Raw genomic sequence first — 5,198 nt, 5'->3', positions numbered from 1 at the left:
CTGTCCTAATAGTATAAAACAAAAACCATACAAATACATTCACATCTATCTTAGGTTCTCATTACTGTAGTTACAGAGTTTCAGTACTCAGATATGTGTGTATGTACGTACGTATCTCCACAACATCCTGGGAGGTAGGGAAGCACTATCATTCCTATTTTATAGGCAGGGAACTGATGCACAGAAGGGCTAAGTGACTTGCCCACGGTCACACAGGAAGTTCTAGGCTAGTGTGATAACTGCTGCACTATCCTCCCGTTCCACAGCCTTCCTCTAACATCTGCATCATGTTTCCCACTTATGCTAAGCAGCTATCTTAGGGGTTCATCTGGTTCTAAGAAAAGCAATCGATCTGTGCCTGTGATGGGCTGTACCCGGGCTTTGAGGCTTCTTACGAGAGGCCCTGTGGTCCTATTACACCCTGCCCCAGGAAAAGAGCCACAAATCTGGGTCTGGCTAAAGAGGCCTCAGGAAAGCAGCCAGTCAGGCTCAGCTAAAAGGAGCTGCAGGGCCTTAGCAGGTCAGATCCTGCCAGGAACTGAAGGGGCAAGAAAGGATGCTGCTCTCTGGCCACAGAAATTCAGGGGATAGCCAGAGTTTGATTCTGGCAGCATTTGCTTAAGTTGGGTTTGTAGGAAGAGAGTCCCTAAGAACTTTAACCCTGAGGTGAGGGTGAAGCTAAAAGTGGCTGGTAGAAAGAAGCAACGATGAACTGAAATCAAGCAGTGTCTAGCTACTGTTTATAGGGTCCATGGTATGGAAGACAGAGTTATGGACAAGCCCAGGTTCCCCTACCATCTACATTGGCATAAGCCCCACAAAGGGAACAATGCTTATGGAGAAATTGAACAAAGGGCACAATTTAAAGGACCCAGAGTTGGGGCTGAAGACCCTAGTGAGGGCAATGGGAGTGTTCTTGACTATCCCAGGAGAGGTTCATTTGGCCTTTAGGTCTTAGCCAGAGGCCTGAGCCACAGAAGATTCACTGAGGTTAGCTGACAGGGTGCACCCCCTCGCTCCCCCTTTGGGAACCGGAGCTGCTTCCAATTTATGAGCTGTAAAATAGCTCTAGATTAGGCCCTTGGCCTAGGTGCATCCAGTTCATTTCCCACCTCCACCCGCCTCTGGCTCCAGGTGGAGCAAGCCACTCTGCACTCAGGCTGCAGAGCCCCCCCTACAAACCTCCCCCTGCAGCAGAGACACCCCCCACTCACCCCAACTCTGTGACAGACACTGCTGGGGGAGAGGGGCTATGCAGTTCCTTCATCTGAGCGCTAGGGGGCAGAGCAGTGCTTGAGATTGGGCACCTTGGCTGGAAAATACACACCTTGCTTAATCAGTAAGAGAATAACATTAATTTTCATTTTATCATTCGACAGCCCCTGTCGCCTCTAATGATGTAAAGGAGCCGGCCCAGAGTACTGTGGAGAGAATCACAGCAGTGCCTCTGTGCATCATAGCCCCCATCCTGCTAAAACAGGGATTCTCCATTTATTTAAATACACCAGGGAGAATCCCGGCCATTGCTGGGAAGCTCCAAGCACAGTGACAGCCACGGGCCCTGATTGGTCACCCTAGGGTCATTATTCCAGCAGGAGCAGCTGCCCGAACTAGCTGGGCTGAATCCTCCAGGCGGACTGTGCGGACCCCACCCTTTTACCTCTTAATGGTTTCACGCCCTCTTGAACTCTCTCTTCAAAGTTCTTTTTAACTTTCCCTTACGGTACTTGTTGACTATCGGTCTTGTGCCAGTATTTAGCCTTAGATGGAGTTTACCACCCGCTTTGGGCTGCATTCCCAAGCAACCCGACTCCGAGAAAACCTGATCCCGGTACGCCGTGGGCCGCCACCGGCCTCACACCATCCACAGGCTGTGCCTCGATCAGAAGTACTTGGGCCCCCGAGAGTGGCACCGGGGAGGTGGGTCTTCTGTACGCCACATTTCCCTCGCCCCACCATGGGACGGGGATTCGGTGCTGGGCTCTTCCCTGTTCACTCGCTGTTACTGAGGGAATCCTGGTTAGTTTCTTTTCCTCCACTGACTAATATGCTTAAATTCAGCGGGTCGCCACGTCTGATCTGATCTGAGGTTGCACTCGGATGGAGGGAGATCTCCCCCCAGGGCAGGCGGACGGACGGACGAGGAAGCAAGCGGGGCAGGGCACGGCAGCCACCCGCTAGCCCTTGCCACCGCCTGCGTGCCGTCGCCGCCGCCCACGAGGGAAAGGAAAGCGCACTCAGTGGCCCTGGAGAAGGCTCAATTTCGGACCACCGCAGCGCCCTCGAGGCGGGCGGAGGGTGGGAGGGGAGAACGGCCCAACGCAGGAGGAACGAGACACGTCACTGCGGGCACCGGGGTGAGCGGAAGCGAGGCGGGGGGCGGATGGCTCCAGGAGTACATGCGAGGTGGGCGCCGTCGGCCAGGGAGAGGGAAAGAGAAGAACGGCCGGCCGGCAGAGGCGATGGACGGAGCAGATGTGGCGGGGGGTTGTGGTCGGGTGAGGGTTGGGGTGAGAGATTCGCAACCTGGGCTCCCTTGCGAACCTCTCTGGCCCCTTCTCCTCTCCTCTCCTCCTCCTCCCGCTTTTCTCCAATGTCACGCGCGCGCGCCGCCCACACTCTCCTCTCCTCCTTCTCTCCCTGACTTTCCGACACCCTCCTCTCCCTGCCGTGGAGTCTTGCCCTCGCGCCCCGACCGCGCCCTGGCGGTCCCGGGCACCGACGTAAGCCCGGGCAGGGGAAGAGGAGGGGACCGGGAAGCCCCGCGAGCAAACGTGTCGCCACAGACAGCCATGCGGGGCAGAGGCCCGTCTCCCCCTCGGGACTCACCCGGGAGCCGGCACCCGGGGCCAGACCCACGTGCTCCCCTGAAGGCCACCAATGCAACGTCCCCCTCTGCCACTGACCGCGGAACAAACTCTACACCCCCCGTCCCACCGCTGCCAAGAGCGGGCCACGGGGAGAGGGGGCCATCCAGGAGTGCGAGGGGAGAGTGGATGGGGCGACGGGGCACACGGGGACCGGCCGCTGTGATGCCACGCTCCTCCACGAACGGGATGAGCTCCCCGAAGCGAGCGCTCCGAGGCATCGAGTCTGAACTTAGGGGGACGAAGATGTCGGGGAGAGCTGCCCGCGGACGGGAAGGGGGAAAGGGGCCACGTGGGACCAACCGACGGACTGACTCCCCGTGTGCCTGCGAGGCCCCAGCCGCGCCTCCCGCGGAGAGCAGCGACGGGGCTGCTCACGGCCCTCCACCCTCCAGGGGAGGAGAGGGCCGCGCGTGTCCTGCCGCCCACCGCATCCACGGGGACAATTGACCTTGAAGCGATGCTCAGATAGGCGTAGCCCCGGGAGGAACCCGGGGCCACAAGTGCATTCGAAGTGTCGATGATCAATGTGTCCTGCGATTCACATTAATTCTCGCAGCTAGCTGCGTTCTTCATCGACGCATGAGCCGAGTGATCCACCGCTAAGAGTTGTCACATTGGCTTTTTTTTGGGAGGCCCTTCTCTTTTTCCCCCCGTGCAGCCAAAGCCCCGCCGGCGGGGGGGGGGTTTCCCTTGTCCGCACCGGTCAGGGGTCCCCCGGCCTGCTGTCCCCGAAGGGGGAGCGCGGCCGGGCGGATCTGGGGGCAATGGGAGCAGGGGGGGCTCGCAGGTCCCTCTTGCTCTCGCCACCGCCACAGTGCCTGCCCGCCGGTCCGCCCAGGACATCCTGCCAGGCCGGGGCGGCCCTCTTCGGCATCCACACCCCTTCTCATACGTAACCATCAAAAAAAAGTTTAAAAACCGAGCCCGAAGGCTCTGGTAACGTCCAGGTGCGTGGCTCGCAGGGGCCGGGCGGGTCGGGGCCACGTTCAGACCGACCCTTGGGGCCCCCCGCCCTGGCCCTTTCCACCCTCCCCTGCCCCTCGCGCGGAGCGTGGGGGGAGTGGGCGGAGGGGGGATGAGAGATGCTGACGGGCCCCAGCCTTTCACGGCTCCTACACGCAGAGGGAGGCAGGGTAGCCCCTCTCCATCCTGGACTTCCCGCGGACAGACCGCGAGCGGGGGGCTGGGGTGAGTGGAATGGTGGGGTACCGAGATGGGCATGGGCGTCCTTGGACGTCCTTCCCTCCTCGGCGGTCACTCCTTCCGCCCTCTCCGGGGCTCCTTCGTCGCGGGCGTCCCACGGGCCGACTCAGGCAGCACAAGTCTTTGAACTGCCGCCCACGGCCCACAGAGAGCACTATGTACCTGGCACCTGGGTTGAGGGAAACGGTTCCGAACCCCGCCGGGGCGCCCCCCCAACCTGCCGCCGCTTCCACACCTACCCGCCCGTGCGGGTAGGCGTACGAAGCGACGGACGGCATGCATGGAGTGGAGCCCGGCACCCGCCAGCTGGCTCCACGGTACCTCGGGAGGGCATTGTCCCAGTATGCGTGCTGAGAAACCGCTGCCATGGCCTCGCCTGCTCCCAGAGATCCGAGGTTTCCCTCCGACCCGGTGTGCCTGGGAGGCTGGACGCAACTGGGACCACCGTTCGACTGTGGCTCGGGCCTCACAACGCCCAGGCCCCTCTGTGCACCATCCCGACCGCTTGCCCCGCTTCGAGAGCTCCCCGTCCAAAGCGGGTGTCTCCTGCTGAACTTCAGCCCTCCGCCGCGCAACCCCTCCCCCGCCCCGGCCCAGTCCCCGTCCTGACCCGCGCGCCGTGAAGCGGCGGGGAGGGCGGTCCCAGCGACTGGGGCTAAGGGGTGGCGGTGGCGGCGATGGAAAGAAAGACAGAGGAGAACCGCACACGTGCGGGCAGCGCCTCGGTGGACGGGGCGGAGGCGGCTCGGGTACACGCATGGTGGGATGGGGAAGGCGCCCGCAGGGCGGCGGACTGGCACAGATTTTGGAGTAGACCCCCTCCGCCAACCTCCATGCCCGGCCGCACCGTCCCAGCCAGCCTGCCTGGGAGGGGGACACAGCGCGAGAGAGTGGAAGGGGCGCCCGGCTCTCCCCGCTCACGGGACCCTGCCGCCGGGGTCCCATCGCGCACGCGGGGAGTCGACCAAGGCCTTCTTGAGTTTCTGGTTCTGGCCCGGTAGTGATCCTTCCGCAGGTTCACCTACGGAAACCTTGTTACGACTTTTACTTCCTCTAGATAGTCAAGTTCGACCGTCTTCTCGGCGCTCCACCAGAGCCGCGACCGACCCCGGCGGGGCCGATCCG

General features: G+C 61.5%; 1 non-coding gene across 1 annotated transcript; it reads right to left on the bottom strand.

The window, feature by feature from the left end:
* Window positions 1–3,325: 3,325 nt before the first annotated feature.
* On the bottom strand, window positions 3,326–3,478 carry LOC127035782 (5.8S ribosomal RNA). The gene has a single exon (XR_007769941.1). It is a non-coding gene; the product is annotated as a 5.8S ribosomal RNA (ribosomal RNA).
* Window positions 3,479–5,198: the final 1,720 nt, after the last annotated feature.

The sequence above is a fragment of the Gopherus flavomarginatus genome, chromosome 16, assembly GCF_025201925.1.
Source record: "Gopherus flavomarginatus isolate rGopFla2 chromosome 16, rGopFla2.mat.asm, whole genome shotgun sequence".
NCBI classification, from domain to species: Eukaryota; Metazoa; Chordata; order Testudines; family Testudinidae; genus Gopherus; species Gopherus flavomarginatus.
This window is presented reverse-complemented; position numbering and strand designations above follow the sequence as displayed.